The sequence below is a fragment of the Hypanus sabinus genome, chromosome 12 (assembly GCF_030144855.1).
Source record: "Hypanus sabinus isolate sHypSab1 chromosome 12, sHypSab1.hap1, whole genome shotgun sequence".
Lineage (NCBI taxonomy): Eukaryota > Metazoa > Chordata > Chondrichthyes > Myliobatiformes > Dasyatidae > Hypanus > Hypanus sabinus.
Genome location: NC_082717.1, coordinates 781,359 through 791,862, shown reverse-complemented (window position 1 = coordinate 791,862; position 10,504 = coordinate 781,359).

Below are 10,504 nucleotides of genomic sequence, written 5' to 3'. Positions count from 1 at the left end.
ACCCCGGTGCCCCTCCTCTTTTCCTAGCTCCCATGATCCACTCTCCTCTCCTGTCAGATTCCTTCCTCAGCCCTTTACCTTTCCCACCCATCTGGCTTCACCTTTCACTTTCAAGAGAAGATCTGTAGATGCTGGAAATCCAAGCAACCCACACAAAATGCTGGAGGAACTCAGCAGACCAGATAGTATCTGTGGAAAAGAATAAACAGCTGAAGTTTCATGCCCAGATCCTTTGGCAGGTCTGGGGAAAAAATGATGAGGAATCCATAAGACCATAAGATATAGAAGCAGAAGTTGGTCATTCAGCCCATTGATTCTGCCCACCATTCAGTCATGGGTTGATCTAGTCCTGCCCACTTCCCTGCCTTCACCCCATACCCTTTGATGCCCTGGCTAATCAAGAAGCTATCTATCTCTGCCTTAAATATACCTAATGACTTGGCCTCCACAGCTGCTCATGACAGCAAATTCTACAGATTTACCACCCTCTGACTAAAGTCATTTCTCCGCATCTCTGTTCTAACTGGATGTTCTTCAAACTTGAAGTCATGCCCTCTTGTCCTAGACTCCCCTACCATGGGAAATAACTTTGCCATATCTAATCTGTTCAGGCCTTTTAACACTTGGAATGTTTCTACAAGATCCTTATTCTCTGAACTCCAGGGAATACAGCCCAAAGCTGTCAGATGTTCCTCATACAGTAACCCTTTCATGCCTGGAATCATTCTCATGAATCTTCTCTGAACCCTCTCCAATGTCAGTATATCCTTTCTAAAATAAGGAGCCCAAAACTGCACACAATCCTCCAAGTGTGGTCTCATGAGTGCCTTATAGAGCCTCAACATCACATCCCTGCTTTTATATTCTATACCCCTAGAAATGAATGCCAACATTGCATTCGCTTTCTTCACCACTGACTCAACCTGCAGGTTAACCTTTAGGGTTTCCTAAACAAGGACTCCCAAATCCCTTTGCATCTCTGCGTTTTGAATTCTCTCCCCATCTAAATAATAGTCTTCCCATTTATTTTTTCCACCTAAATAATAATCTGCCTGTTTATTTTTTCTACCAAAGTGCATGACCATACACTTTCCAACATTATATTTCATTTGTCACTTCTTTGCCCATTCCTCTAAACTATCTAAGTCCCTCTGCAGGCCCTCTATTTTCTCAACACTATCCTCCACCTATCCTTTTATCATCGGCAAACTTAGCCACAAATCCATTAATCCCATATTCCAAATTATTGACACACATCATAAAAAGCAGCGATCCCAACACTGACCCCGATCAAACTCCATTGGTAACTGGCAGCTAGCCAGAATACGATCCCCTTATTCCCACTCTCTGTTTTCTGCAAATCAGCCAATGTTCGACCCATGCTAGTAACTTCCCTGTAATTCCCTGGGATCTATCTTGCTAAGCAGCCTCATGTGTGGTGCCTTGTCAAAGGCCTTCTGAAAATCCAAGTACACCACATCTACTACATCTCCTTTCTCTACACTGATTGTAATTTCCTCAAAAAATTACAGTAGGCTAGTCAGGCAGGATTTTCCTTTCAGGAAACCATGTTGGCTTTGGCCTATCTTGTCATGTGCCTCCAGGTACTCCGTAATATCATACCTAACAATCAATTCCAACAACTTCCCAACCACTGATGTCAGGCTAACAGGTCTATGGTTTCCTTTCAGTTGCCTCCCACCCTTCTCAAATAGCAGAGTAACATTTGCAATTTTCCAGTAAAATGCTCAAATCTATTGATTCATGAAAGATCATCGTTAATGCCTCCACAATCTCTCCAGCTACTTCCTTCAGAACCCAATGGTGCATTCCATCAGGTCTAGGAGATTTATCCACCCTCAGACCAGCTTCCTGAGCACCTTCTCAGTCGCAATTTTTACTGCACATACTTCACTTCCCTGACTCTCTTGAATGTCTGGTATACTGCAGATGTCTTCCACTGTGAAGACTGATGCAAAATACACATTCAGTTCCTCTGCCATTTCTGCATCTCTCATAACAATATCTCCAGCATAATTCTCTTTTGGTCCTATATCTAACCTCAACTCTCTTTTACCCTTTATATATTTAAAAAAGCTTTTAGTATTTTCTTTGATATTAGTTGCCAGCCTCCTTTCATAATTTATCTTTTCCTTCCTAACAACCTTCTTAGTTTCCTTACACAATTTTTAAAAGCTCCCCAATCTTCTATCTTCCCACTAGCTTTGGCTTTCTTGTATGCCCTCTCTTTTGCTTTTACTTTGGCTTTGACTTCACTTGTCAGCCACAGTAGTGTCCTTCTACCGTTCAAAAATGTCTTCTTATTTGGAATATATCTGTCTTGCACTTCCCTCATATTTTGCAGATACTCCAGCCATTGGTGCTCTGCTGTCCTTTCTGCTAGTGTCCCTTTCCAGTCAACTTTGGCTAGCTCCCCTCTCATGCTATTGTAATTTCCTTTATTCCACTGAAATACCGACACATTGGAATTTAGTTTGTCCTTCACAAATTTCAAAGTGTCCTTGATCATATTGTGATCACTGTTCCCTAAAGGTTCCTTAACCTTAAGCTCTCTTAGCACCCCCGGATCATTGCACAACACCCAATTCAGCACAGCTGATCCCCTAGTGGGCTCAACAACAAGTTATTCCAAAAAGCTACCCCTTAGACATTCTGCAAATTCTCTCTCTTGAGGCCCAGTACTGACCTGGTTTCCCCAATCCACTTTCATGTTAAAATCTCAAATGATTATCATGACATTGCCTTTCTGACACGCCTTTTCTATCTCTTGCTGTAATTTGTAATCCACATCCCGGCTGCTGTTTGGAGGCCTGTGTACAACTGCCATTAGGGTCCTTTTACCCTTGCCATTTCTTAACTCAATCCATAGATACTCTATACCTTCCAATCATATGTCATCTCTTTCTAATAATTTAATATTATTTCTTACACACAGGGCCACACCACCCCCTCTGCCCATTAACCTATCTTTCTGATACACAGTATATCCTTGGATGTTCAGCTCCCAATGGCAGCCATCTTTTAGCCAAGTTTCAGAGATGGCCACAATGTCATATTTGCCAATCTGTAGCTGAATTTCAAGGCCGTCCATTTTATTCCTTAAGCTGCATGCATTCAAATATAACTTACAGTCCAGTATTTGTTGCTTTCTGTTTTAACTGCACTACACATCTATTGCCCTGTAACTCATCCCACAGGCTGTGATTTTGCCTCATCTCCTGCCGGTCCTTTTTATCATCTCCGTTGCACGCTATCTTTAATTTATTTCTGTTTTCTTTTTCCTCAGCCCTATCACTCTGGTTCCTATTCCCTTGCCAAATTAGTTTAAATGCTTCCTAACAGCCCTATTAAACCTGCCTGCTAGGATATTGGACCCCTTTGGGTTCAGGTGTAACCCATCCTTTTTGTACAGGTCATACCTCCCCAAAAGAGCCTCAATGATCCAGGAATCTGAAGCCCTGCCCCCTACACCAGTCTCTCAGCCACGCATTAATACGCCTGATCATGCTATTCTTGCACTCGTTAGTACGTGACACAGGCAGCAATCCTGAGATTACAGCCCCGGAGGTCCTGCTTTTCAGCTTCCTACCCAACTTCCTGAATTCTCTCTTCAGGATCTCCTCCCTTTTTCTACTTTTGTCATTGGTACCAACATGTACCAAGACTTCTGGCTGGTCACCCTCTCCCTTCAGAATACTCTGCACCCGATCCAAGACATCCCATACCCTGGTACCTGGGAGGTAACACACCATGTGGGTATCTCTATCAGGATGACAGAACCTCCTGTCTGTTCCCCTCACTATGGAATCCCCTATGACTATCGCATTCCTCATCTTCCTCTTTCCCTTCTGCACCATGGAACCAGGCTCAGTGCCAGAGACCTGATCACCGTGGTCATCCTCTGTCAGGTCACCCCACCACCCCCCCCCCCCCACAACCCCATCAACCACATCCAAAACGAGTTAACGATTACCGAGGGGGATGACCACAGGGGTGCTCTCTACTATCTGAGCTCTTCCCTCCCTTCCCTGACAGTCAACCACTTATCTACTCCCTGCAACCTCAGGGTGACTAACTCCCTGAAACTCCTATCTATCTCCTGATCACTTTTCCTAGTAATCTGTAGGTCATCAAGCCGCAGCTCCAGATCCCTAACGCGGTCTCTCAGGAGCTGCATCTCGGTCCACCTGGCACAGATGTGGCCATCTGGGAGTCTGGAAGATTCCCAGGATTCCCACATCTGACACCCAGAGCAAAGTACTAACCCTACAGACATCTTCTTTATTCCTCCGAAAAAAAATGCAAGGGAGAAAGAAATTATGTCCACTTACCCGCTTACCTCGCTGAAGCCCGAATGAGCCAAAGCTCTACCAGTCTGACTCAGACCACTTCATCGATGACCGCTCCGCTTGGCAGTGTCTTCCTTTTATGCCTGAAACTTCCCTGCTCTTCAACAGATGGTTGGTGTGTCATTTATAGCTGAGTTCCTGTGAAGCTTTCCCCCTTTAAACTTTGCTCCTGGGCCTGTTGCCCGCCTCCTCTCTCAGAGCTCTTTAACTCACGACTGGTGCACCGGTTATCAGAGTCAGAGGAAGAAGGTGGGGAGAGAGGAGAAAGAATCACAAAGCGACAGGTGAAACCAGGCGGGTAGAGAGGCCAAGTAAAGTGCTGGGAAGTCAGTTGGTGAAAGAGATACAGGCTGGAGAAGGGGGCCAAAGGCCATGGAAAAAAGGGAAGGGGAGGAACACCAGAAAGAGGTGGTGAGCAGGTTCAGAGATAAGGTGAGAGAGAGAAATGGAAATGGGGAACTGTGATGGGGGTGGGGGGGGGGAGTCAATTACCAAAAGTTTGTGAAATTGATATTTATGCCATCAGGTTGAAGGCTACCCAGATATTTTTCCTCCTACCTGAGTGTGGCCTCATCGTAACAGTTGAGAAGGCCATGGACTGACATGTCAGAATGGAAAAGGAAAGTAGAATTGAAATGAGTGGCCACTCGGAGATCCTGATTTGTCTGATGAACAGAGCACAGGTACTTGACAAAGTGGTTTCCCAATCTATGTCAGTCTCACTGATATACAGGAGGCTCAGATAGAGTAGGTGGCGCCAGCACTCCCTAAGTGACTCCGTTGTCTATTCGTCCCTCCCCACTGATATCCCTCGTTTTACTTAACCTCACAAGTGGAACAAGTGCCACACCTGCCCTACACCTCCTCCCTCACTACCATTCAGGGCCCCAAACAGTTCTTCCAGGTGAGAAAGTACTCCACCTGTGAGTCTGTTGGGGACGTATATGGTGTCCTGTGCTCCCGGTGTGGCCTCCTGTACATTGGTGAGACCCAATGTAAATCGGGAGACTGCTTTGCCGAGCCCCCACACTCAGTCTGCCAGAGAAAATGGGATCTCCCAGTGGCCACCCATTTCAATTCCACTTCCCATTCCAATATATCCATCCATAGCCTCCTCAACTGTTGTGATGAGGCCAAACAATACCTTATATTCCATCTGGCTAGCCACCAACCTAATGGCATGAGCACTGATTTCTTGAACTTCTGATAATTGCCTTCCACCCTTCTCACAGAAACATAGAAACACAGAAAACCTACAGTTCAATACAGGCCCTTCAGCCCACATGCCAAACATGCACTTACTTTAGAAATTACATTGGTTTACCCATAGCCCATTATTTTTCTAAGCTCCATGCACCTATCCAGGTGTCTCTTAAAAAACCTGATCATATCAGTCTCCACCAATGTTGCCTGCAGCCCATTCCATGCACTCACCACTCCGAGTAAAAAATTTACCCCTGACATCTCCTCTGTACCTACTTCCAAGCACCTTAAAACTGCCCTCTCATGTTAGCCATTTCAGCCCTGAGAAAAAACCTCTGACTATCCACACAATCAATGCCTCTCATCATCTTATACACCTCTATCAGGTCACCTCTCATCCTGTTGTTCTAAGGAGAAAAGGCCAAGTTCACTCAACCTATTCCCATAAAGCATGCTCCCCAATCCAGGCAACATCCTTGTAAACTTCCTTTGCACCCTTTCTATAATTTCCGCATCCTTCCTGTAGTGAGGCGACCAGAACCGAGCACAGTACTCCAAGTGGGGTCTGTCTGCAGTCCTATATACCTGCAACATTACCTCTCAGCTTTTAAACTCAATACTACGGATGATGAAGGCCAATGCACTGTATGCCTTCTTAACCACAGAGTCAATATGCACAGCAGCTTTGAGTGTCCTGTGGACTCGGACTCCAAGATCCTTCTGATCCTCCACACTGCCAAGAGTCTTACCATTAATGCTATATTCTCCCATCATATTTGACCGACAAAAATGAACCACCTCACACTTATCTGGGTTGAATCCCTCAGCCCAGTTTTGAATCCTATCAGTCTCCCGCTATATCCTCTGTCAGCCCTCCACACTATCCACAACAACCCCAACCTTTGTGTTATCAGCAAATTTACTAACTGTCCCTCCACTTCCTCATCCAGGTCATTTATAAAAATAATGAAGAGGAGGGGCCCCAGAACAGATCCCTGAGGCACTCCACTGGTCACCAACCTTCATGTAGAATATGACCTGTCTACAACCACTCTTTGCCTTCTGTGAGCAAGCCAGTTCTGGATCCACAAAGCAAGGTCCCCTTGGATCTCATGCCTCCTTACTTTTTAAATAAGCCTTGCATGGGGTACCTTATCAAATGCCTTGCTGAAATCCATATACACTACTTCTACTGCTACCTTCATCAACGTGTTTAGTCACATCCTGAAAAAATTCAATCAGGCTCCTCCCTCTCAAGATCTTTTCCATTAACGTACCAACCATTGAAGTAAGACTCACTGTTCTATAATTTCCTGGGCTATCTCTATTCCCTTTCTTGAATAAGGGAATGACATCTGCAACCCTCCAATCCTCCAGAACCTCTCCCGTCCCCATTGATGATGCAAAGATCATTGCCAGAGGCTCAGCAATCTTCTCCCTCACCTCCCATAGTATCCTGGGGTACATCTCATCCAGTCCCGGAGACTAATCTAACTCGATGCTGTCCAGAAGCTGTAGCACATCCTCTTTCTTAATGTCTATATGCTCAAACTTTTCAATCCGCTGTAAGTCGTCCTACAATTGCCAAGTTCATTTTTCATAGTGAATACTGAAGCAAAGTATCTCCTCTGGTTCCATACACACTTTTCCACTGTCACACTTGATTGGTCCTATTCTCTCACATCTTATCCTCTTGCTCTTCACATACTTGTAGAATGCCTTGGGGTTTTCCTTAATTCTGCCCGCCAAGGCCTTCTCATAGCCCCTTCTGACTCTCCTAATTTCATTCTTAAACTCCTTCCTGCTAGCCTTATAATCTTAGATTATTATTATTCCTTAGCTCTCTATCATTACCTAGTTTTTTGAACCTTTTGTAAGCTTTTCTTCTTGACTGGATTTTCAACAGCTTTTATATACCATGGTTCTTGTACCCTACCATCCTTTCCCTGTGGAAACATACCTATGGAGAATGCCATGCAAATATCCCATGAACATTTGCCACATTTCTTCTGTACATTTCCCTGAGACATTGCTGCCCCTGAGCCATCCAAGTCTCTAATGGTTTCAACAAGATAGCTCCAAGTACTAATCCACTCTCTAAGCTCATCTGCTTTGTTCATGATGCTTCTTGCATTAAAATAGACAAGTCTCAAACCATCGGTCTGAGCATGTCCCTTCTCTATCACCTACATATCCTTCCTCTTGCACTTTCTCCAAGCTTTCTCTATTTGCGAGCCTACCGCCCCTTCCTCCGTCTCTTCAGTTCAGTTCCCAGCCCCCAGCAATTCTAGTTTAAACCCTCCCCAATAACCTTTGCAAACCTCCCTGCCAGGATATTGGTCCCTCTCAGATTCAAGTGCAACCCATCCTTTTTGTACAGGTCACACCTGCCCCAAAAGAGGACCCAATGAACCAGAATCTGAATCCCTGCCCCCTGCACCAATCCCTCAGCCACACATTTATCCTCCATCTCACTCTATTCCTATACTCACTGTCACATGGCAGTAATCCCAAGATTAATACCTTTGAGGTCCTGCTTCTCAACTTCCTTCCTAACTCCCTGTAGTCTGTTTTCAGGACCCCCTCCCTTTTCTTGCCTATATCGTTGGTAGCAATGTGTACCATGACCTCTGGCTTCACCATTCCCCATTCCCATTTCCCCCTCTCACCTGCCCATCTCCTCCCTTTTCCCTTTCTTCCATGGCCTTCTGTCCTCTCCTATCAGATTCCCCCTTCTTCAGCCCTTTATTTCTTTCATCAATCAACGTCCCTCCTCTCCTTTTTGCCTACACCTACTACCTCTCCTCACCCACCTTCTTATCCAATTTCTCAGGTTTTTCCTCCAGTCCTGCTGAACGGTCTCAGCCCAAAATGGCAACTGTACTCTTTTCCATAGATGCTGCCTGGTCTGCTGTGTTCCTCCAGCATTTTAGAAGCTGTTCCTTGTCACCTTCATCACTGGCTGCATCACTGCCTGGTATGGGAACTGCAATCGCAGGATTCTGCAGAGAGTGGTGGGACAGCCCAGTGCATCTGTAGCTGTGAACTTCCCACGATTCAGGACATTTACAAGGACAGGTGTGTAAAAAGGGCCCGTAGGTTCATTGGTGACCCAAGCCATCCCAACCACAGTCTAATCCAGTTGATACCATCCGGGAAACAGTACCACAGCATAAAAGCCAGGACCAACAGGCTCCGGGGACAGCTTCTTCCACCAGGCCATCAGACTGATGAACTCATGCTGATCTGAGTGTCCTCTATATTACATTGAAAATTTTACTATAAATTATCATAAATTCCTATGATTGCGCATTGCACATTTAGATGGAGACGTAAAGATTTTTATTCCTCATGTATGTGAAGGATGTAAGAAATAAAGTCAATTCAATTCAATTTAATAGCTCTGGGCTTGTATTCACCTCAATGAAATATATTGAATATTGTAAAACCTTGATAGAGTGGATGTGGAGAGGATGTTTCCTATAGTGGGGGAGTCTAGGACCAGAGGACACAGATAGAGTGGATGTGGAGAGGATATTTCCTATAGTGGGGGAGTCTAGGACCAGAGGACACAGATAGAGTGGATGTGGAGAGGATGTTTCCTATAGTGGGAGAGTCTAGGACCAGAGGACACAGATAGAGTGGATGTGGAGAGGATGTTTCCTATAGTGGGGGAGTCTAGGACCAGAGGACACAGATAGAGTGGATGTGGAGAGGATGTTTCCTATAGTGGGGGAGTCTAGGATCAGAGGCCACAGATAGAGTGGATGTGGAGAGGATGTTTCCTATAGTGGGGGAGTCTAGGACCAGAGGACACAGATAGAGTGGATGTGGAGAGGATGTTTCCTATAGTGGGAGAGTCTAGGACCAGAGGACACAGATAGAGTGGATGTGGAGAGGATGTTTCCTATGGTGGGTAAAATAAAAGATCAGAGTGGACAGCCTCAGAATAGAGGGATGTCAAGAGACATTTCTTTAGCCAGAGAGTGGTGAATCTATGGAATTCTTTGCCATGTGGAGGCTAAATCATTGAGTATATTTAAGGCAGAGGTTGATAGATTCTTGATTGGTCAGGACATGAAGTGATATGGGGGGAATGCAGAAGTTTAGGGCCAAGAGGAAAAGGGATCAGCCATGATGAAATGGTGGAACAGGCACAATGCGCCGAATGGCCGAATTCTGCTCCTATGTTTATGTATTGAGATACAGCTTGGAATCGGCCTTTCTTACCCTTTGAGCCACACTGCTCAGCAGTTCCCCCAATCACGGGACAATTTACAATGAACAATTAACCTACCAAGTAGTACATTTTTGGACCCTGGGAGGAAACCTGAGCATCTGGAGGAAACCTAAGAGGTTATGCGGAAAATGTAGAAACTCCTGACAGACAGCAATGAAGGTTGAGCCCAGATTAATGGTACTGTAAAGCATTGAGCTGACCAGTAAACCACTGTGAGATTGACACTAAACCACTGTGAGATTGACATTAGGAAAGAAACTGTGATGAGTAGACTGATAGGACTGAAGGCTAATAAATCCCCGGGTCCAGATGGTCTGCATCCGAGGGTTCTAAAAGAGGTGGCTCAGGAAATTGCGGATGCATTGGTAATCATTTTCCAATGTTCCTTAGATTCAGGATCAGTTCCTGAAGATTGGAGAGTGGCTAATGTTATCCCACTTTTCAAGAAGGGAGGGAAGGAGAAAACGGAGAACTATCGCCCTGTTAGCCTAACGTTAGTCATGGGGAAGATGCTTGAGTCCATTATTAAGGATGAAATAGTGGCATATCTTGATGGCAGTAATAGGATTAGGCCGAGCCAGCATGGATTTACCAAGGGCAAATCATGCTTGACTAATCTGTTGGAGTTTTTTGAGGGTGTAACAAGGATGTTAGACAAGGGTAAGCCAGTGGATGTAGTGTACCTACATTT